Consider the following 24,591-nt stretch of genomic DNA (forward strand, 5'->3'; position numbering starts at 1 on the left):
AACTATTTCATCAAGTTCGCCTTCTCATTCAAAAAGGTGCGGTGGACGTAGTACCAAAGTCTCAGAGAGGGAAGGGGTTTTATTCCCGTTTTTTCCTTATCGTCAAGAAAAACGGAGAATGGAGACCCATATTGGACTTGAGAGCACTCAATCACTATCTCAAGGATCAGACCTTCCGTATGCTAACGCTTACAGAAATCTTGCGCTTACTCTCTGTCGGAGATTTCATGACGACCATCGATCTCCGAGACGCCTACTTCCATGTCCCAATACTCGCAGGTCATCGAAAGTTCCTGCGCTTCAAGGTGGGGCACCTTCATTTCCAATTCAAGGTACTTCCATTTGGCCTCCAGTCGGCCCCCCGAGTCTTTACAAAAATGTTGGCTCCGGTCATGGCTTTTCTTCGTCTCCAAGGCATCCAGATATTCCCATATCTCGACGACTGCCTCCTGAAATCGCAATCCCGCTCTCAACTCCAGCACCATACTTCCATTTGTCAGACAGTATTCCGTTCCTTGGGTCTGTCCATCAACCTGGAGAAATCTCAAGTGCAGCCGACAACTTGCAAGGATTTCTTAGGAGCAACGCTGGACACCAAACTAGCAAAGGCGCTTGTCTCCCGGGAACGTCAGCAAAGGATTCTCCGATTAGTTTCACTACTTCTGGCAAAGAGGTGCACTTCAGTCCGTTTGTTGAAGTCCTTTCTAGGGATGGCTTCGTCGTGCATCGCTCTTGTCCCTCATTGCAGACTACGAGCACGACCTATTCAACAGGCACTGGACGATCAGTGGCGTCAAGTCACCGGTTCCTTCAACGATCAGGTTACCATCACCGTTCCCATGAAGAAAGCGCTCAGATGGTGGGCACAACCACATCAGCTTGCGGCAGGCACGTCCTTTCTGTTCAACACCCCGGATCTCACTTTAACGACGGACGCATCTCTGGAGGGTTGGGGAGCTCACCTCCAGGACCTTTCCGTCAAGGGGAAATGGACTCTGCACCAGAAGACCTGGCACATCAACAAATTGGAGCTCATGGCTATCTTTTTGGCCCTGAAATCATTTCTACCAGTGCTGCAAGGGGAGTCAGTTCTCATACAGACAGACAACACAACCTGCATGCATTACATAAACAAGCAGGGCGGAACGAAGTCTCCGGTGTTATCTCGCCTAGCAGAGGCGATTTGGGACTGGTCCATCAATCATCAAATCACGATCACCGCAGTTCATCTTCCGGGGTTGTCCAATCTTCTGGCGGATTCCCTAAGCAGATCCCGATCATCCAACCACGAGTGGGAACTCCACCAGCCAACACTCAATATGGTCTTTCGTCGTTGGGGATTCCCGGAAATCGACCTCTTCGCAGCTCCAGAGAACCGCAAATGCCCCGCTTACGCAAGTTGGCATCCCCACAAAGGATCCCAAGGCAATGCCCTTTTGATGGATTGGTCGAATCTCTTCGCCTACGCCTTTCCTCCGATCCCTCTGGTGCCACGAGTACTTTGGAAGATTCGGAGAGAACCCTGCCACATCCTTCTGATTGCTCCCAGGTGGCCACGACAGGCGTGGTTCTCGGAGCTGCTACTCCTGTCTCAATGCAAGCCCATTCTTCTTCATCCTCGAATGGATCTTCTCTCTATGGACAGGGGTCAAATCTACCATCCAGACCCCTCTTCTCTGAGCTTATCAGCCTGGAACCTGACACTGTGAATTTGCACATCTAACCATCCCTCAGGAGTGTCGTGACATCCTTCCTCAGGCCAGGGCTCCATCAACTATAAAGACCTATAAGTTGAAATGGAAACGCTTTTGCCACTGGTGTGCTGACGCCGGAGTACATCCTTTGCGTGCCACGCCCGCTGAGCTCCTCCCTTTCTTTTTCCAACTGGCTCAGTCGGGTTTGTCTCATGCTACTTTAAGAGTTTTTCTGGCTGCAATATCACGCTTCCGCCATGATGGCTCCGCCTCCCTATGTTCATCCAGATTAATACGTCAATTTTTCAAGGGACTTCTTCGGACTTTTCCTCCAGTTCGGCGTCCCTCTCCCGAGTGGCGCCTCAATATTGTCCTATCACAATTAATGACTGCACCTTTTGAACCAATCCATAAAGCAGATGACAAAAATGTCATCTGCTTTATGGATTTATGGATCGTGATATGCATGCATTCACGATCAAACCACCATTTCTACAGTTTAAACCGGATTCTGTGCTTTTACGCACTAACCCTACTTTTCTTCCAAAAGTGCCTTCAGACTTCCATATTAATGAGCCTGTTATCCTGAAGTCTTTCTTTGCCAACCCGCAATCTCCTGCGGAACAACGCTTGCACTCTTTGGACATTAGACGATGTTTAAGGTTTTACATCAACAGAACAGCCCAGTTCCGAAAATCGGATCTGCTCTTTGTGGCCTATGGCCGCTTTCAAAAAGGGCGACCAGTCACCAAACCTACAGTTGCCCGCTGGGTGGCTTCGGCGATTGCTTTCTGCCATCAGAAGGCGCGAAAGCCTTTACAGACTGCAGTACGGGCCCACTCTACCAGGTCTATGGCCTCTTCGACTGCACTCTTTGCCGGAGTTCCATTGCATCAGATTTGCAGAGCAGCCACGTGGTCCAGCAGGCACACGTTCACAAAGCACTACAATCTGGGTGCCATGGCTGAAGGAGATACCGCAGTGGGACAAGCTGTGCTCCGTAATCTTTTTCAATAAGGTGAGCCTCTATTCTACCCTCCTCCTAATAGTTTCCAGTTTTATTCCTGTCTTCTCTATGTATACATATAGTTGTATAACTTCTATGGCATGGGTTATTGCACCTGTTGATTCCAACCTTTTGCTTATACATTGCTTTCTGGAAACTTTGTGTTGGGATACGGACTGCTAACTATTCTATATTCAAGCATGTGAATCTATGAAAGACACCCCAATACTGGAGAAGAACAATTGTTACTTACCTGTAAACAGGTGGTTCTCCAGTATTGGTGTCTTTCATAGATTCACATGCGACCCTCCCATCCTCCCCTCAGAGGCTCTCTTCTCCTCATAGACTCTGTGGTCACTCTTGTGCTACGAAAATCTGAGGGCTTGAGCTCTAAGGAGAAGGTTCTAGAGGGCTGCTGGCGCCTGATTGGCTGCAGTTTGGACTAACATAATGACAAGGATAGGCTGCATTGGAACTTTTATATTCCCATGCATTCCTATGTAGAACTTTTTGGTTAGGTACCCTATGCTTCTTTTATGCATTTTTTGGGTTTATCCTTATTATGTACTTTATATATTTATTATATATTATTTATATATTTAGTATTTATTGCTATTTTATTTACCGTGGGACTCCCACTCCGACGACGGGGAATATTCAAGCATGTGAATCTATGAAAGACACCAATACTGGAGAACCACCTGTTTACAGGTAAGTAACAATTGTTCTTCCTAAATAACTCGAGCAGTTTTGCCCTTCCCAAAATGTCTGCCCCCAATACAGTGAAGCCCGCATGGACCACATCAGTCACTCGTCATGTGACACTGTTCTAGCCTATAACAATCCCTGTGGTTCACAACAAGGAAGCGATCCTGCGAGACACAGCGCGTGTGACCGGCGTTACTAGAGCATCCTTCAAACCCCCGGTAAGCCCGCTGAACTTTTGCCCTTAGACAGAGTCCTACTCCAACCTCACAACTAACCTCCCATTTTGTTAATTATGTTCCGCAGCGGACCAGTCATCAATCTGGCCGCCAATTCAACACGGCGCTAATCTCCACGCCTGTTCACGGATTCCCGGATGACATAAATCAATCGGGTAAAGTAATGCTCACCGTCAGCCATTAACTCTTAAGTCCAGACTGACTTCTTGTCTCTTACTCCCATAGAGATTGCGCACACCGCAGCTCGCCCGCAACGCGGGGTAAACTTGTCCGTATACTAAAACCATAAACCTCACGGCAAAACGATCTCAGCTTTTGCCACACTGCAATTCTCTAATCTCGTTCCCTCTGTTACCCCCACAGCGGTTCAAGCAGGCATCCTGGAATCTAGGAGCCCATAACGGCCAAGAAGCAGCTACCCTTTGCATCTACTGTCCTTCCTTAGAGGACGCATTGCTACTACATATTGGCACGGTAATGCTACATTATTAGCTAACAGAATTAACATCCACCTATGAGGGCCCATGACCTAAAATGTCATTTTTTCCGTCAGCAAAGTAATTCACACGTGCAGCAATCCCTGGCCTCGGCTTCTACACGGAAAGCCACATCATCGGTCTAACAGATACCATTTCTAAAGCAATCTATACGGTAATGCTGCACTCCCATTAGCGTATAACACCAAAAGTCTCCCCAAACCTTGATTGCTTCAGTTAGTTCTACACCATTTCTGTATCAACAGTGGCGCCCTGACTGGATTACAAACCCCGGCACCTCTACAGAACTCTAAAGCACCATTGATCCAAAAAGAGATGGAAACTCCAGTAATGGTAAAATGCTACACAATTGTTACCACCCTTTCAACCCCCAATAGTCCATGTTGAAGTCTAAAATAAATTCCTTACTTTCAATAGGGCTACGCTCGGCGGTCTTACTAATCTGGCCACACCATCTGAAGAAAATCCTTATCCCAGACACCTACGTGGTAGGTCCCCGACTACTGACCATTAATTCTTAATGATGAGAGATGCACCTATAGTACGGCTATGACCTCACTATGCCCCTTCACGAAACCATCACTTTCACTACGCAGCACAATCCTATCACGGCACCATGCCTCACTACCTCTGTGTAGAATATAAGATCCTGGATCACTTTCACACACCGTTCTTACCCCATAATTTACTATAGTTTACTACCACCTTAAGCTGTTAAAACATTGACTGCTCTCTACAACAGCATGAATCTCAGAGTGAATGCACTGAATGCCCACGCCTTAAGGCCACTCTGCACACTGCGATTCCGAATACCGTAACTGATAAGCTAGTGCTGACTATTACCTACTTTACACAAAAACTGATTGTATATATGTTTTTTTCTCCCTTGCTTTTTTTCAAAAACAGGTGTTTTAAAAAAGCTTTATTCAGGCAAAATTATTTTCATGTCCTGAAGATGATCCCTTTATAACCGAGCTTGGGATCGAAACGTCGACTGCTTTTAGAGTTATTCATACATGTGACCTCACCACATTATTGTTTGTATGAGTAACTCCAGGATACACTGTCATTGTAAATTTATATCAGTGACCTGCAAGCTCACCCTGTTTGCCTGTTATTTTCTGTCACTTGCTTTCACTTCTTCCCTACGTAAGGCACAGGACTGTGCCCTGCTATAACCCCACTCTTAAGGGTTATGTGTTGTATTGTTAGAACAAACAATCTATTAAACTAATAAATATTCCTTGCCCGGCTGGACAAGGACTTTTGAACTATATAGGAGCCCATCGTGGTCTATATATATCTTTGTTTTCTCTCACTCCTGTATGCTCAGGACCACTTGTTACTTTGATAAATACATGATACCCATGGTCCCGAGCCATTTATTGGGTTCCCCTTGTCCCTCTTTAATGAGATTTGGGTGGCCAGCCAGGGGTGGCATAACACATGCTGCAGCCCCTGGGTACACCTATGCCCTGGGTGTAGGAGAGTAGGGTCTGCAATCCTATGATCACACCAGATTTTTGCTTTTTGCTTCACTGGTTTACGACTTCCCTGGCTGTGGGCCTGCTAATCAGACCCACAGCCTAGCTGTTCTCTCTCTAAATTGACACGTGTACCTTAGGTGCATATACCAATTGGTACTGGGCCACCTTACCAGTCCCTGTACCCAGGGCATAGGTTTACCCAGGGCCTACCAGGGGCTGCAGCATGTATTATGCCACCCCTGGCTGGCCATCTAAATCTGACACAACTGGCTGCACGACAGCTGGGGCAAGGTGGTGTAATCACCCTTTGCTTTAGATATAGTATACCTATATCTAACCCTAAAATGGACACATGTATTCCTATTAGTCACTCCTATGGCAGGCCTTAACAATCCTGAAGGAAGAGTGCTTGGAATTATGTGAGATGGTGCTCTGGCATGAGCTGAGCCCGTCTGCAGCTTGCGGAACCAAGTCCTAATAGCTGTTCTATGATAACGCGTACCATGTACTCTTAAGTGTATTATAATCCTCGCAGTTATTTGCTATTTTTGGTATCGCTTTATCAAAACATGTCGAGTAAGGTGTCATACGAATTGGAATACTAACCCCTCGCCAATTCTGGTGACGGGGTTAGCATTCCACCCTTCTAGAGGGACACGACATGTATGTAACTGTGAACCCCGGTTAAAGTTAACTCGAGCCTCAGCATCACAAAATGGATGCTGCCACCACAGACACAAGTCTGACCTCCTGCTGCTGGGAGTCCTTCCAGCGAGGAGAGCTTGGACAAAGGGTTTCCTGTCAGGGGCGGTGCTAGCACCATCCCAGACAGGGTTTTGTGTATCCTAGGTAGGCAGGGCTGAATAGGAAGGTGACTGCAAGTGGCACCCCGGTGCTCACTATGCATCTGCCGGCTTGAACCAGTTCCAGGGGCACACCAGCCCCTGAGCTGGGGAAAGTCCGGACAGGGGAGAGGGGTGTAACCACCCCCCTTCCTGGTCCCACCCATGGGCAGGACCTAGTCGCGTACCAGCCCCTTTCTTTAGAATAAAGGTGGGAGCGGGGACCCTTCCAAATTAGATCATCTTTGAATCCTGAAACTACTTTCCACGAAAGGAACTCAAGACTTCTTCTCAAGATTTCTCCCTTGTGACTAAGGAGTAGTCACCCTGCAGCAGCAGGCACCAACTAAGTATCTTGCGGTTTGCTGAACGTCCATCCTCCGGAACCAGACCGACCAGCACAATGAGACCCGGACTCCCTGCCCCCTCTGACCTCTACCTGCCTCTACAGCGCAGCTGAGAACCGTGGGTATGACGAAACCAGAGGACCCGGTGACCATCAGAACCAGTACGACACTGACCCAGCACGACCGCCGAGGGACCCTCGAGTGGGTGCATTGGGGTAAGAGAAGCCCCAACCCCAAGCAGCACGAGCACCGAAGACCAGCCCCCCAGCATCCGCCAGATCTGCGTGGGGCCCTTTTGCTTCTGTGTCGTTGTCCGGTCACTTGCCCGTTGGCTAGTGACCCTCCAGACGACGTCCTATGTTTGTTTCACCGCTGGTCTAGCTCCTCTAGACTGGCCCTAGTCTCCTCCTGAAGGGGACCTTCCTCGGACCCTCCTGGTCCACTCAAGACGCCATTTTGTGTCGCCACGTGGGCTTGCCGTAGCCAAGGCTTGTTGCCTCCTTCACCGGATCCAGCATCGCCAACAGCAGACATCCGACGTGGGACAGCACGCAGATCCCCAGCCTGGTCGACATCAGCGCCCCTGGTCCGTGCAGCAGCAGAATCCAGTGTCACCTCTTCACCTGGCTGAGTGACCTTGTCCGGTGCCATCCTGGTGCCCACCTAATCACTGGCTAGTGATTCAGAACTCGGTCCCCTCTGCTTACAGGTACTCTTCTTCACTGATCCAGTCCTTGGATCAGCCCGGAACATCTTCACTGGTCGCCTGCCAGCAAATTCCACTTCAGGCTCCTGGTTCGTCAACGAGGATTCCCGACGACACTTGGACCCTATGCAGCCGCAGCCCCTGGGCTAGGTAAACCGAGTACCACGGTGCTCCAGCGTAGAACAACTCTCTAAGTGTCTAGATCCACTTTCGTTTTTGACCTACCTAGTCGGGTTCGCCCGAGAACACTAACTTTGCATTTGCTAGCAACCATAGACTTTGTCCCGCATTGCGCGTGAGAGTTCCCACTCTGCACCCGGCGCCCCTAGGCCTCCTGCTTCTAATCTAAGGGTTCAGCATTGTAGGCCTAGCGATGCTAAAGTCTCTGAGAACTGTTACTTACCTGCTAGTGATTCGCATTCCACTTCCATAGTATATGGTTTTTCGTGCCCCTCGGGCATTTGCGTAAATTGTGCTACTTTCAGTATTTCTTTAAGAGTTTTGTATTGTGCTTAGCACCCTGTCCTCATAAAGAATCCAGGGTTGTTGTGTTATAAATAAATATCCTTTTATTTTCATAGCAACTTGTGTGGTGTCCTTTCACTTGGTGTTCAAGGGGTATATGTGATGGTATAACAGCTGGCTTAACACGCCCTCTAGAGTTTAGCCTAAAGACTTCTCTTGTCCATGCTACTAGGATAGCTGGTCTATAAGGTTGACTTACAATCAATCATCAATAAGGGTCGTTTGGAATGATACACAGTGATCACTAGAATAGTGAGCACTACATATCAGGCTGTTGGACTCCTGCCCAACCCACACACTGCAGGAACGAGGAGTAATCCAGTCCACTTCCCCGAATCACCAGCCACTCACTGAATGACACATATGAGTAAGCTGCTGACCCAGAAAAGAGGGTGGAAATCAAAAGGCAACCAAACCTTCCTCCCTTGTAACGAGCCTTAAAAGGAACACCCGCCTCCTTCTTCTGCACCTGCATAAAAGGGAAACACAAAGTACACTCTCCGGTAATTTAACAGTCCCCAATCCTACCTCTGATACATAAGACCATTATCCAATAATACCATTTCACATACACTTACCAGAAGCGTGAGCAGGCTTAGCTTCAAGGAGTTGTCAGTCACAAGAAACTCTTGACCTAAGATAACCTCTCTTAGGCGTATTACATATAAGACTGATCGTTTTAGTAAGGGTGTTTGGTTTGGTTAAGAAAGGGGATTACAGGGTAAAAAACACACCAACTTGTCAGGCATGTAAAAAACCCCTGTCTAACGTGTTCTTTGGAGTGGGGCTAAATAACCTCAAGGACGCGTTATCTCCTCCGCTCTGTCGTACTCGGGAGAGAAAACAAACCCAGCCGGGTTTGTCTCGCGGAATGGACGAAAACGTCACTTCCGCGTACAATGAGGCGGACGGGTTGCGCACTAGCAACAACGTATCGCGTCTCCGCGCTCGTAAAACCGTTTAATTCACTGCGTCTCCGAAACAGGAGAGCAGTGAAACTGGCAACCAACAAACAGGAGCCCCTGAATGTTGGCTAATGTCGCACCAGACGGTCCAAGACTACAAAAAAGGGAAACGGGAAACTAAACCTGCAGGACACTAACTGACTACTATCTAACTAAAAGGGAAACTCGCTAAGGAAAGGGGCGGGCAGGTAAGGGTAATGCTACAAACAGAGCACTAGGACAAGGAACTAAGCAAGGATAGGGGAGTAAAGGAAAATAAAAATGGGAATTCTCCAAGTCTTTACACGAGCCCATGAAAAGACAGCAGCAGTCAACAGGAAACACTGGAGCCAGGATGCAGGAACCCACAGGTAGCAATAACAAGCATTGACATAAGGGTAGGACTCCTTTTTATGCTACTGGTGTGTCATGTGATGGTTTTGGACATGGTCAACAAAAGAGGACTGGGGACCAGATCCTAACAGTACCCCCCCCCCCCCGATAATCCTCCCCACAGGTCGTGGCTTACGGGGATGCTGTCTATGGAATAATCTCACCAGCCGAGGCGCATGTACACCTCCAGCTGGCTCCCACGTCCTATCCTCCGGGGCATACCCCTTCCAATCTACCAGGTAATACAACCTACCCCTTCTCCGCCTTGAATCAAGAATGGCCTGAACCTCGAACTCCTCTTCGCCATCCACTAATACGGGTGCAGGAGGGGGCAGGACCTGATCAGACGGAACAAAGGGCTTCAGCAATGAGGTGTGGAACACAGGATGGATCTTATAATCAGAGGGCAGTGACAGCTTCATCGCCACAGGGTTGACTACCTGACTCACGGGAAAGGGGCCTACATACCGGGGCTGTAATTTGCGTGATCCCTGTAGTTTCAGATTACGTGAAACCAACCATACTTGATCGCCCACCTTATACCCAGGGGCCGGAACTCTATGGCGGTCTGCCTGTACCTTCATTGCCGCCTTGGCTTCCTGTAAACTGCTCCTAGCCACTTCCCAGATGTCCCCCAATCGTTTACATACTTCATCAATGGCTGGCATGTGCCCAGTGGGTTGGATGGCTAGGGCCCTAGGATGATAACCCATAGAGCAATAGAAAGGTGTCATGCCCAGGGCCGAGTGTATGCTGTTATTATATGCGAATTCCGCTATGGGCAATGCCATCACCCAATAACACGAGAGGGACATAGTCAAGCACCTCAAAAACTGTTCCATTGTCTGGTTGGTGCGTTCTGTCTGCCCATCTGACTGGGGATGGTACGCAGATGACAAACGTATGTCCATCTTAAGCACCAGACAGAGCTCCTTCCAGAAATGAGACACAAATTGCGCCCCCCTGTCTGAGATGACTGCTGTGGGTAACCCGTGCAACCGCACTATCGAAACCATGAACTCCCATGCCATCTCCTTCGCTGTGGGAATGTTTCGAAGTGGTATAAAGTGAGCCATTTTGGTAAACAAGTCTATGACAACAAAGATAGCAGTGAAGCCGGAAACCAAGGGAAGGTCCGTGACAAAATCCATGCTGATGGTATGCCATGGGGAAGGGGGTACTGCCAACGGCTGCAAAAGGCCCGAGGGCTTACTATGTGAGGGCTTATTGATGGCACAAACAGGGCAGGCTGTCACATATTTCTGGATATCCTGTGCCACCGTATCCCACCAGAACCACCTCAGGCACAACTCCTTTGTCTTCCCAATTCCTGGGTGCGCAACTAAAGAGGATGAATGACACCATTCCACCACCTTTTGTCTCAACTCGGGTGGAACAAACAACCTATCCCCCTGATATAACAACCCCTCTCTGACCACCACCTGAGACAATTGTAACCAAGGGGCCAAATCCATATTGCGCAACAGTTCTTTTATCCTAGAAGCAAATTCTTCCACCGAAGCTACTCCCACAATCCTTCTACCATCAAGCATAGGTCTATTTTCCTTCCCTGCTTTCACTTCCTCCGGGTCGACATGAATCCGGGACAAGGCGTCTGATTTAATCTGCTGAGCGGCAGGTCTGTAGGTGATAATGAAATCGTATTCGTTAAAAAACAAGACCCATCGCATTTGTCTTGTTGTCAAGGCCCGGGCTGATCTAAAAAACTCCAGATTCTTGTGATCTGTATAGATTGTGATGGTATGACGGGCCCCCCACAGATAGTGACGCCATTCTTCAAAAGACAATTTCACCGCCAATAGTTCGCGCTCTGCTACTGTATAATTACGTTCAGCCGGCAACAATGTTTTTGAGAAATAAGCGATAAGGTGCATATCTCCTGTGCCCCCCTCCTTCTGGGACAAAACACCACCTCCTGCACTTGCGGAAGCATCCGTCTCTACAAAGAAGGGAAACGCAGGATCAGGATGAGCCAGTACTGGAGCGGTCGTAAAGGTCTCCAACAGTAACCGAAAAGCACCCTGAGCCTCCGGGGACCACTCAAAGGAAACCCCCTTTCTTAACAGGCGGGTCATTGGTGCCACAATATCCGAAAGTGTGCGATAAAACGCCGGTAGAAATTGGCGAACCCTAAAAGTACCTGTATGTGCTTCACCGTAGTTGGCACTGGCCAGGATAAAATAGCCTGTATCTTTTTAGGGTCCATACGTATCCCTTCAGCGGATATGAGGAATCCCAAAAACTCCACCTCCTTCGCATCAAACTGACACTTTTCAAGTTTCGCATAAAGCCGATGTTCTCGCAACTTCTGCAGCACTTGTTGCACGTGAGTATGATGGTCTACTCCGGTCTCTGAGAAGATAAGGATTTCATCCAAGTAAACTATCACTGTCTTATCCAGATGTTCGCTCAGGACCTCGTTAATGAAATACTGGAACGCCGCCGGCGCGTTACACAAGCCAAATGGCATCACACAGTATTCAAACAACCCATGTTTAGTTTTAAAAGCCGTCTTCCACTCATCACCGGGTCGCACCCTGATCAGATGGTACGCTCCACGCAAGTCCAATTTAGTGAACACCGTGGCCTTGCGGAGCTGATCCAGCAACACGGGGATGAGAGGAAGAGGGTACCTGTTCTTAATAGTGGCCTTATTTAATGTCCGGTAGTCCACACACGCCCTCAGAGTGCCTTCCTTCTTAGGAATAAAAAAGATCGCTGAAGAGACAGGAGAAGAAGAGGGACGGATAAAACCTAGTTCCAACATCTCATCCAGATATTCTTTGAGATGTTTTTCCTCTGGTTCAGACAGAGCATAAACTCTACTACGAGGCAAAGGAACCCCCTCCACTAGGTCGATCCTACAGTCAAAAGACCGGTGTGGTGGCAACTTCTGAGCACAACCCTTATCAAACACATCGGCGTATTCCACATACTGTCTTGGAACTCCGTTCTCTTCCATGGCTGCACAATACAACGGAGGGACCTTCCTACTAGCCTCGCTATAGCAATGCTTCAGGCAATGATGCGAATCAAGAGTGACAAGCCGTTGTACCCAATCAATCCTAGGATTGTGTTCTTGGAGCCAAGGCACCCCTAGCACCAAGCCAAAGGAAGGCGCGTCTATCAGATCGAATACCACGCACTCTGAATGACCATTGTCACATAACAAGCGTAGCGGCATAGTTTGTCTAGTGATACACCCTGATGACAACTCAGTTCCGTCTATCGCTCGTACCGGCTCTGGCTGTTTTTTATACTGACAAGGCACGCCTAGTTTCTCTGCTAGGGAGATATCAATAAAATTGCCAGTGGCCCCCGAATCCAACAACACAGAAACAGGCACCCTTTGATAATCTGCCAATAGAAGTTGTGCCGAAATCACAAAATGTCTGGGCGCCAAGTCCACTGCCCCCATTATATCATTCATGGAGGGTGCTTCCGCCCCAGCCATGGCCCCTCCTCCTTCTACGTCCATCCAAGTTCGGGCAGTGTATTATAACGTGGGCTTGTTATTCTGTTGGACTCCTGCCCAACCCACACACTGCAGGAACGAGGAGTAATCCAGTCCACTTCCCCGAATCACCAGCCACTCACTGAATGACACATATGAGTAAGCTGCTGACCCAGAAAAGAGGGTGGAAATCAAAAGGCAACCAAACCTTCCACCCTTGTAACGAGCCTTAAAAGGAACACCCGCCTCCTTCTTCTGCACCTGCATAAAAGGGAAACACAAAGTACACTCTCCGGTAATTTAACAGTCCCCAATCCTACCTCTGATACATAAGACCATTATCCAATAATACCATTTCACATACACTTACCAGAAGCGTGAGCAGGCTTAGCTTCAAGGAGTTGTCAGTCACAAGAAACTCTTGACCTAAGATAACCTCTCTTAGGCGTATTACATATAAGACTGATCGTTTTAGTAAGGGTGTTTGGTTTGGTTAAGAAAGGGGATTACAGGGTAAAAAACACACCAACTTGTCAGGCATGTAAAAAACCCCTGTCTAACGTGTTCTTTGGAGTGGGGCTAAATAACCTCAAGGACGCGTTATCTCCTCCGCTCTGTCGTACTCGGGAGAGAAAACAAACCCAGCCGGGTTTGTCTCGCGGAATGGACGAAAACGTCACTTCCGCGTACAATGAGGCGGACGGGTTGCGCACTAGCAACAACGTATCGCGTCTCCGCGCTCGTAAAACCGTTTAATTCACTGCGTCTCCGAAACAGGAGAGCAGTGAAACTGGCAACCAACAAACAGGAGCCCCTGAATGTTGGCTAATGTCGCACCAGACGGTCCAAGACTACAAAAAAGGGAAACGGGAAACTAAACCTGCAGGACACTAACTGACTACTATCTAACTAAAAGGGAAACTCGCTAAGGAAAGGGGCGGGCAGGTAAGAGTAATACTACAAACAGAGCACTAGGACAAGGAACTAAGCAAGGATAGGGGAGTAAAGGAAAATAAAAATGGGAATTCTCCAAGTCTTTACACGAGCCCGTGAAAAGACAGCAGCAGTCAACAGGAAACACTGGAGCCAGGATGCAGGAACCCACAGGTAGCAATAACAAGCATTGACATAAGGGTAGGACTCCTTTTTATGCTACTGGTGTGTCATGTGATCGTTTTGGACATGGTCAACAAAAGAGGACTGGGGACCAGATCCTAACACAGGCCAACTTCTCACACTGGGTACCTAAGGTACATTGTACAGGGGCTGAAAAGGTGACTCAGTATCCAATTAGATATGTACCTAAGGTACATGGAATCCATTTTACAGAGAGAGCAGTGGGCCTGGGGTCCTGAATAGCAGGGCCCCGGGTCAACTAAGTCAAAACACCAGCAAAACACCAGGCAAAAAGTTGGGGGCAACCATAGTCAGATATCCACCTTCCTACACAACCCACCCTCCTCCTCGGGCGAATACCAGGACTATCTTTTTTTCTATGTTACCCATGCTGTGATTACACTGTTAAACGCCGTCCAAAAGAACTGACCTAACTGTACCACAGGCCGGACACTCCTTGAGAGTTCGGTTAGACAACTTGCTGCATTGGTAGCAGAGTTTTGGCTTGTGAGAAGATGGTAAACAAGCTACACAGACCGAATGAGGGTCTGACTTGGCCATTATTTTACCACAGGCCGGACACTTAAACTAGGCCGGCATTATGACTGGAAAAATAGTCAAAAACCAGGAAAAGAATTGTTGAATTAGTCAAACAATGACTAAAGACGTTGAGTAAAGACGAAAAAATTAGAGAAATACCAGAATAAAGTGATAAAATATAACAAATTGGCGAGCTCAATGCTCCAGGATCCTCACAGGAGGAGCCGGAAAAAAGAGCTGACCTAACTGTCACCTGTGGTGCATGATGGGAGCCTGGAGGCTCATGGAGGTTTTAAAGGCACGGCACCAAGTTTTTCAGTTGTTACTATGCAGCCTATCTAGGCTAAAACTGCCTCTATGATCCTGCCTGTTTTTCCCTTTGAAAATAAAGGTTGTGTGTTTCAAAGAAACCCAGGGCAGTGTTACTTCTTTACATTATCATATAATGTATTATATATGTCTTTATTTAGCAAATGTAAAAGTGTTACATGCAATAATGGCAGTTTTTTTAGCATAGTATGGTGTATTTCAGGCTGCATATTTATGTGCATATGCATTATCTATATATATATGGTTTTATCTGAAAGAGACACGTTAGTGATATATTCCATACCTTAGAATATCCCCATGTGTTAGACTGGATCCGGAAATTTTTGCGGAGCAATACCCCTGCGCGTCGGTTGGCGTCGTCTGCGGCTCCGCGTCCGTCGTCGGCATCGTTAGCGCCGAAATGACGGCGTCGGAGTACTTAGACGCCGCCCATGCGCGCTGACGTCAGTTCTTTTTTTCCGCGCCAGCTAGCACAGATCCGGAGAAGCTCTACCCCCAGTCAATTTTTGACTGAACTTTATGATCTTTTGATCACTCTTTTTCTTCGAGTCTTCGACTCTATCGGTGCCGGTAGGGATGCCCGGGTTCAAGCCCTGCTCGAAGTGCGATCGACTGATGTCAGTCATGGACCCCCATCGCCGGTGCCTGAAGTGCTTAGGCCTCGACCATGACGATCGAACCTGCTCCGACTGCCGGGCCCTGACGTTGAAGGCTAGGCGGGAGCGGTCCCGCAAGCGTCTTGAGCTGAGGCAGTCGGCCCCGCGCCGCTCCAGGTCCCGGTCCCGGTCCCATGGGAGGTCGAGGAACAGGTCGCGAGGTCAGAGTCATCGAAGCTCCGGGAGTGGACACCGGTCGTCAGGTTCCAAGTCCTCAGGTAAGAGGCATGAGAGGTCGGAGCGACTTCATCGTTCCTCCGACCCACCCCGACGCTTGCACGATGCGGCCGGGGGTACGGGCGACACCGCCCACACGGCTCTGCGGGAGTCGCAAGCGTCGCCGCCTGCCCCACACCTTCGGGTCCCTGGGCACGGCACGGCGCAACGCCAGAGGAGATCGAGCGGTACCTCATGGCCATGAGGACCCTCCCTCCTCAGTCGGTTCCCGTGGCGCCTTCGGGCCCAACGGTTTCGTCTGGAGGTCCTAACGGGTCGGGTGCTTCGGCCTCACCGGCGCCGTCCCCACAGGTGTCGCCCCCGGCGCCCACTGTGGGTGCCGTCCCCAATGTTTCCTGCGGTCCGACTCAGGCGTCGGAACGGCGCCGCTGGGAGCCGATTCCGTCGGTCTTTGGAGATTTTTGTCTCCATGAGGAGGCCCTGTCTACTAATCCTGGTTTACAGGACACAGGTGACGAGGAGGATTGGGAGGGGTCCGAGGACCCTCTGACACAGGAGTGCCAGTCTCAACAGGACTGAGGATATGAGCTTGGGGAGGCCAGTGGTATTAACACATCGCCAGACACTGGATTTGTCTCCCCTCCGACTGTGGCTTCGGAGGGATCTAGATATAGCATAGTGTTGACGAAGGCAGCCAAGGCCTTAAACCTTGAGCTCCCCGTCGCGGCCGTGAGGACTAACCTCCTCACTGAGGTCCTCAAACCGCAGTCAAGCTCGGCCGAGCCTCTGCTGCCGTTCAATGAGGCCTTGTGTGACGTTCTTGTGGGCACTTGGTCCAAGCCCGCCACAGGTCCGCCTGTGGATAGGAACGTGGCCAGACGCTACCGCCCTGCCCCGGGCGACCCATGCTTTTTGTCCACCCATCCCACCCCGAGAGCCTGGTCATCCAGGCCTCCAATTCCCAGACCGCATTCCAGTCGGCACCGCCCAACAGGGAATCCAAGAGATATGAACAGTTCGGGAAGAAGGTGTTCTCGTCTGTTAGCCTAGGGCTGCGGTCTGTTAATACCGCCTGTCTCTTGGGCCGCTACACCCACACTTTGTGGGAAACGGTTGCGGACGTGCTGCCACAATGCCCGGAGGAGGTCCGGGCTAAACTCGCCCAAACCCTTGCGGAGGGACGAGATGCGGCGCGTTATTCCATTCGGTGTGGGCTGGATACAACGGACTCACTGGGCAGGGCGATAGCAACGACGGTGGCGGTTCGACGCCACGCCTGGTTGAGGTCCGCCAACTTCTCGGCCGATGTCCAGGCCACTCTTCGGGACATGCCGTTCGATGGCAGTCGCCTCTTCGGCAACAAGGCAGACCATGCGCTGGAACGTTTCAAGGACTCCAGGACTACGGCCAAGTCCTTGGGCCTCTCGCCCCACGCCAGCAATCGGGTGCCTTTCGCTCCTTTCGTGGCCACGGAAGGGGCGTCCCCACACGTGCTGCCAGCCACGCGCCGCAGAATGTCCAACAGCGCGGTGGCGGCCGTGGGAACCGCCGTGGCGGCGGTCGGGGACAACGGCGAGGCTAGTCCACACCTCCCTCCACAGCACCCGCCTCAAAACCTTCCTAGTCCGAGTTTTCAGGCCCATGTGACGCCTGTGGGAGGCAGGGTTCGCCATCACCTCTCCCACTGGTGCACTATCACATTGGACAGGTGGGTGCTGCAGATCGTCCGAAGGGGCTACTCCCTCCCCTTCGAGGCGACCCCTCCATCCATGCCACCGCAATGCCACCGCGTGTCGGGGGATCACTTGCAACTTCTGCAAGAGGAAGTCACGGCCCTCTTGACCAAGGGGGGCTATCGAGCACTTTCCTGGGCCAGAAGTAGAGTGTGGATGTTACTCTCACTACTTTCTGGTACCCAAGAAGGGCAAAGGGGGCCTACGCCCTATCTTGGACCTGCGGAACGTCAACGGCTTCCTCCGGAAGGAGAAGTTCAAGATGCTGACTTTGGCTCAGGTCCTAGCTGCCCTGGACCCGGAAGACTGGCTGGTAGCGTTGGACTTGCAGGACGCTTATTTCCACATCCCCGTCCTGCTGGCCCACCGGCGTTACCTGCGGTTCACGGTAGGCCAAGAGCACTTTCAGTTTACTGTGCTGCCCTTCGGCCTTACCAGCGCCCCACGGGTGTTCACGAAGGTGATGGCGGTGGTTGCAGCTCATCTGCGCAGGTTAGGGGTGTCAGTCTTTCCCTACCTAGACGACTGGTTGTTGAAGGCGGGCTCGCCCCAGGCAGTCGTCAACCACCTCCAGACTACGGCCAACCTCCTGCACTTGCTGGGGTTCTCCATCAATGTGCCGAAGTCACACCTGTGTCCCTCTCAGAAGCTCCTCTTCATCGGAGCGGTTCTCGACTCGGCGCAGTTTCGGGTTTACCCGCCCCAACAGCGGGTTCGGGATATACAGGCTCTGATTCCCATCTTCCAGCCGTTATCCCGAGTCTCGGTCAGGTTGACGCTGTGGCTTCTGGGGCTGATGGCCGCCTGCATCCTTCTGGTGCATCACGCCAGGTGGCGGATGCGGGCTCTGCAGTGGGACCTGAAGTTTCAGTGGGCCCAGCATCAGGGCAACCTGTCCGATCATGTCTTGATCTCGGAGGGCACTGCGAAACAACTGCAGTGGTGGCTCACGGACTGCGACTGGGTCAGTGGCAGATCCCTCTCCCTACCCCACCCGGAGCACATGGTTGTGACGGACGTGTCCCTCCAGGGCTGGGGAGGCCATATGGGAGAGGCGGAGATTAGAGGCCTCTGGTCTCCGGCGGAGTCCCGGCTCCATATCAACATGTTGGAGCTGCGGGCGATTCGTCTAGCACTGAAGGCATTCCTCCCCTCTGTCCGGGGGAGTGTAGTGCATGTGTTCACCGACAACACCACCGCCATGTGGTACTGCAACAAACAAGGCGGAGTGAGGTCGTGGACCCTATGCCAGGAGGCTCTGCGCCTATGGCAATGGCTGGAACATCAGGGCGTGACCCTGGTGGTTCAACACCTGGCAGGCTCTCTGAATGCCAGGGCAGACGAACTCAGCCGTCGGTGCATGATGGATCACGAATGGCGTTTGAACTCGGATGTGGTGCAAGGTCTCTTTCAGCAATGGGGAGAGCCTTGGTTAGATCTATTCGCCACAGAAGAGAACGCGCAATGTCATCAGTTCTGCGTGTTGGAATTTCCAAGGCGGCACTCGCTCGGAGACGCTTTTCGGCTCGAGTGGAGTTGCAGTCTATTGTACGCCTTTCCGCCTATACCACTTCTGCCCAGAGTGCTGAAGAAGATCAGGCGCGACCGGGCCGAGGTTATCCTTGTGGCTCCGGACTGGGCACGAAGCTACTGGTATCCCGAGCTACTCAGCATGTCAGTCGATCCCCCGATTCGTCTGCCTCTTCGGGAGGACCTTCTGTCGCAGCAGCAGGGGACGGTGCTGCACCCGAACCTGTCCAGTCTCCACCTACAAGCTTGGAGATTGAGCAGCGACAGTTGAGGCCATTTGACTTGCCTCCTGAAGTCTGTGATATTATTCTGGCAGCCAGGCATCCCCCCACAAAGTCGGTATACGCCTGCAGGTGGAACAGATTTGTGGTATGGTCCACAGCAAAGGCTGTGGATCCTCTCTCTGCACCTGCTGCTCTTCCTTCTTTCCCTTGCCCAGCAGGGCTCTGCTCTGGGCACTCTTAAAGGGTACCTTTCTGCTCTTTCCGCCTTCTTAAGGCTACCTGATCAGCCTTCCTTATTCAAGTCCCCCATTGTAAATAGATTTCTGAAGGGCATCACACACATGTTCCCTCCTGTTCCCTTTGTGATGCCCCAGTGGGACTTGAATCTTGTTCTCACTTATCTGATGTGTGCTCCCTTTGAGCCGCTCCATAACTGTCCTCTCCGTCTTCTCACATTGAAGACTGCTTTCCTGGTCGCCATCACCTCTGCCAGGAGGGTGAGTGAGCTCCAGGCTCTTTCTTCTACTCCACCTTTCCTATCTGTTCACCCAGACAAGGTGGTGTTGCGTACACGACCTTCCTTTCTGCCCAAGGTTGTCACGGCCTTCCACATCGGGCAGTCCATTACTTTGCCCACCTTCTTTCCGCCTCCGCATCCCTCGAAAGAGGAAGAGAGGCTCCACCGTCTGGATCCAAAACGTGCACTCTCCTATTACCTAGATCGCACATGCCAATTCCGGGTGGATGACCAACTCTTTGTTGGTTACGTGGGCGCGAAGAAGGGAAAGGCAGTACACAAGAGGACCATTTCGCGGTGGATCATCTTGTGTATTCAGGCATGTTACTCCATGGCGAAAAAGGAACCCCCTGCTGGATTGCGGGCTCATTCCACTCGTGCCACGGCAACAACAACTGCCCTGGGCCGAGGAGTCCCCTTACAGGACATTTGCCAGCAAGCGACGTGGGCCTCGCTGCACACGTTCGCAAGACACTACTGCCTGGACGTTCAAGTCCGGAGGGATGTCTTCTTTGGCCGTTCCGTCCTCCAGGACTTTCTGGTGTGATATTGGTTCGCAGACCCACCGCCGGGGTTGGTATTGCTGGGGTATCTATTCTAAGGTAAGGAATCTATCACTAACGTGTCTCTTTCAGATGCACAAGTTACCACTTGTGTAACGATATATCTGTAAGAGAAATCAGTTAGTGATAGATTCCTTACCGAACCACCCATCCTCCCCGTTCTGCGAACCGATATCTAGGGTTAAGGTCATCCCCTTTCAGGGCACTAGTTTCATGGCACCAGTGTTGGTTCTATCATGGCTCTGTGTATCTGGCGCGGAAAAGCTGTGTATCAGAACTGACGTCAGCGCGCATGGGCGGCGTCTAAGTATTCCGACGATGTCATTCCGGCGCTAACGACACCGACGACGGACGCGGAGCCGCAGACGACGCCTACCGACGCGCAGGGGTATTGCTACGCAAAAATTTCTGGATCCAGTCTGATGCCTGGGGATATTCTAAGGTAAGGAATCTATCACTAACTAATGTCTCTTACAGATATATCGTTACACAAGTAGTAACTTGTGCTTTAATATGTATTTATATATATATATATATATATGTAGATATATGCATATTATTGTCTATTGCTCCGGGGTCCCGCACGTGGGCGGGACTATTCAGTGCTTATGACTTTGATGAGTATACCCCTGGAAGAGAACTAGGATTACAGGTAAGTAACTTATCCTTTTGTACGAGTAAAATGTCCAGCTAACTATAACACCCCTAAAACCTATGTTTTTTTCAGTGAATTTCTAAGGTTTTTTAAATGCTAATTCCTAACTATATCAAGCCTGAAACCTATGGTTTTTTTCAGTGAATTTCAAATGTTTTTTAAATGATTTTTTTTATACTGATTTACTACATTTTTTAAACTATTTACTTTTCGATCTTTTATTTTTTAAATTACATTGTAATTGCATTATACATTACATTACAAAATATACTTTCTCAGTGTAGGAGAGTAGGGTCTGCAATCCTATGATCACCCAGATTTTTTGCTTTTGTTTCACTGGTCTACAACTTTCTCTGGCGGTGGGCCTGCTAATCAGACCCACAGCCTAGCTGTTCTCTCACTAAATTGACACGTGTACCTTAGGTGCATTATCCAATTGGTACTGGGCCACCTTATCAGACCCTGTAACTCAGGGCATAGGTGTACCCAGGGCCTACCAGGGGCTGAAGCATGTATTATGCCACCCCTGGATGGCCATCTAAATCTGACACAACTGGCTGCACGACAGCTGGGGCAAGGTGGTGTAATCACCCTTTGCTGTAGATATAGTATACCTATATCTAACCCTAAAAATGGACACACAGATTCCTATCAGTCACTCCAATGGCAGGCTTTGACAATCCTGAAGGCTGAGTGCTTGGAATCGTGTGAGATGGTGCTCTGGCATGAGCTGAGCCCGTTTGCAGCTTGCGGAACCAAGTCCTAATAGCTGTTCCATGATAACGCATACCATATACTCTTAAGTGCATTATAATCCTCGCGGTTAAATGCTATCTTTGGTATCGCTTTATCAAAACATGTCGAGTAAGGTGTCATACGAATTGGAATACTAACCCCTCGCCAATTCTGGCGATGGGGTTAGCATTCCACCCTTCTAGAGGGACACAACATGTATGTAACTGTGAACCCCGGTTAAAGTTAACTCAAGCCTCAGCATCACAAAATGGATGCTGCCACCACAGACACAAGTCTGACCCCCTGCAGCTGGGAGTCCTTCTAGCGAGGGGAGCTTGGACAAAGGGTTTCCTGTCAGGGGCTGTGCTAGCATCATCCCAGACAGGGTTTTGTGTATCCTGGGTAGGCAGGGCTTTACAGGAAGGTGACTGCAAGTGGCACCCCGGTGCTCACTACGCATCTGCCGGCTAGAACCAGTTCCAGGGGCACACCAGCCCCTGGCCTGGGGAAAGTCCGGCATGGGAGAGGGGTGTAACCACCCCCCTTCCTGGTCCCACCCCTAGGGCAGGACCTAGTCGCGTACCCACCCCTTTCTTTAGGATAAAGGCAGGAGCGGGGACCCTTCCAAATTAGATCATCTTTGAATCAAGAAACTACTTTCCACGAAAGGAACTCTCGACTCTTCTCAAGATTTCTCCCTTGTGACTAAGGAGTAGTCACCCTGCATCCGCAGGCACCATCTAAGAACTCTGCGGTTTGCTGCATGTCCTTCCTCCGGAATCTGACTGACCAGCTCGACGAGACCCGGCTTCCCTGGCACCTCTGACCTCTACCTACCTCTACAGCTAAGCTGAGAACCGTAGGTGCGACGAGACCTCGAGGGACCAGCCATCATCAGAACTGCACGACTTCTATCCAGCACGACCGCCGAGGGATCCTCTGGTGAGTGCTTTGGGGTCCGAGAAGCCCCGACCCTGAGCAACTCCAGCACCGAAGTCCAGCCTCCCAGCATCCACGAGATCTGCGTGGGGCCCTTCTGCTTTTTGCTGCTCACCGCGTTGTCTGGCTACTAGCCCACTGGCTTGTGGCCTTCCCGACGACGCCCGACGACATCACCGCTGCTGGTCTGGTTGCTCCAGACTGGCCCTTGCTCCCTTCCAAAAGAGGAGCACCCCGGGCCCTCCTGGTCCACTCCAGACGCCATTTTGAGTCCACCGCGTGGGCTTGAATTTGCCAAGACTTGTTGCCCCAATCCTGGGTCCAGCGACGTCGACAGCATCAACCATCGTGGGACAGCTCGCACCTCCATCCTGGTCGCCGACAACGCCTCCTGGTCCGTGAGACTGCAGAGCCCAGCGTCGCCCACTCACCTGGTCGAGGTGACTACCATCCGGTGCCCTCCTGGTGCCATCTGATCACTGGCTAGTTGTCACGAACTTGGTCCCCTCTGCTTTCAGGTGTCATCCATCTTCGATACAGGCTTGGATCACTTCGAACAATCTTCACTGGTCGCCTGCCAGCAACTGCTTTCTTCAGGCTCCTGGTTCGTCAACGAGGATTCCCGACGTCTTTTCAGACCTATGCAGCTTCAGCCCCTGGGCTAGGTAACTTCGGCATTTCGGTGCCCCAGCATAGCCTCACTATCCAAGGGTCAGGATCCACTGTCGTTTTCGATCTACCTTATCGGGTTCGCCCGAGAACACTAACTTTGCTTTTACTAGCTCCAATAGACTTTGTCCCACATCCCGCGTGAGAGTGCACACTCTGCACCCGAGTCCCCTAGGCCTCCTACTAGTAATCTGAAGGTTCAGTAACGTAGTCCTAGCGATTCCAAAGCCTATTAGTCCAGTACTTACCTGCTAGTAATTTCGCATTCCACTTCCATAGTATATGGTTTTCCGTGCCCCTCGGGCATTTGTGTAAATTGTGCAACTTAAAGTATTTTCGTAAGAGTTTTGTTGTGTGCTTAGTACCCTGTCCTCATAAAGAGTACAGTGCTGTTGTGATTTAAATAAATACACTGTTTATTTTCATAACACTTGTGTGGTGTCCTTTCACTTGGTGTTCAAGGGTTATATGTGATGGTATAACAGCTGGCTTAACACGCCCTCTAGAGTTTAGCCCGAAGACTGCTCGTATCCACGCTACTAGGATAGCTGGTCTATAAGGTTGACTTACAACCAATCATCAATAAGGGTTGTTTGGACTGATACATAGTGATCACTAGAATAGTGAGCTCTGCATATCAGGCCAACTTCTCACATTGGTGAGCAGCGGTTGGGATTTGAGCTTGCTGTTGTTTTACCACACGTATCCTAAGAATATCTTGTGAAAGATCACATAAGTACTCCAGGTACATATAACTTAGCTTAGAATACTCGGAGTTCTACTGAACCAGCTGTTGTAGCTCCTCAAGGCTTAGCACACCTTGGCTACAACTCTTAGCAAGGGATCAGTAGGCAAACAAATAGTGTAGGTAGGTGCATCACTTACACCACACTAGAATCAGCATGTCAGACAAAGGAGGAAACTCTGAGTCTCCCCTTGTGTCAGTGGTCCCTCCACAGGTCACTTCCAGATATGCTGCTCTTAGCTTCCAGGAGATGAGACAAGTGTGTACCTCCAGGAAGCTAAAACAGGGTTCTAACCCTACAATCCCATTCCTGATTGGTCTCTTAGAGACTTATGATGCCAGTAGGGCTGGTAACACAGACCCTTCTAATCCAGATGGGACAATGCCTCCCCTAGAGGGAACCACAGGTGACCCTGACCTTATCCATCTCTCTGCAGAAGGTGAAGAGGAGGATGAGGATCTAGAGCCATCTGAGGATGAGGGAGACAAAGGTCCAGAAGTAGTTAGCCAGCTAACTAGGGACAACTTAAGCAGGCATGAGAATGGTACTAGGAGACCCCTGGGGCCCCTCTCAGGCCAGCTTAACATTGGGAATGGACGAG

This window comes from Lissotriton vulgaris, chromosome 7 (assembly GCF_964263255.1).
Source record: "Lissotriton vulgaris chromosome 7, aLisVul1.2, whole genome shotgun sequence".
NCBI classification, from domain to species: Eukaryota; Metazoa; Chordata; class Amphibia; order Caudata; family Salamandridae; genus Lissotriton; species Lissotriton vulgaris.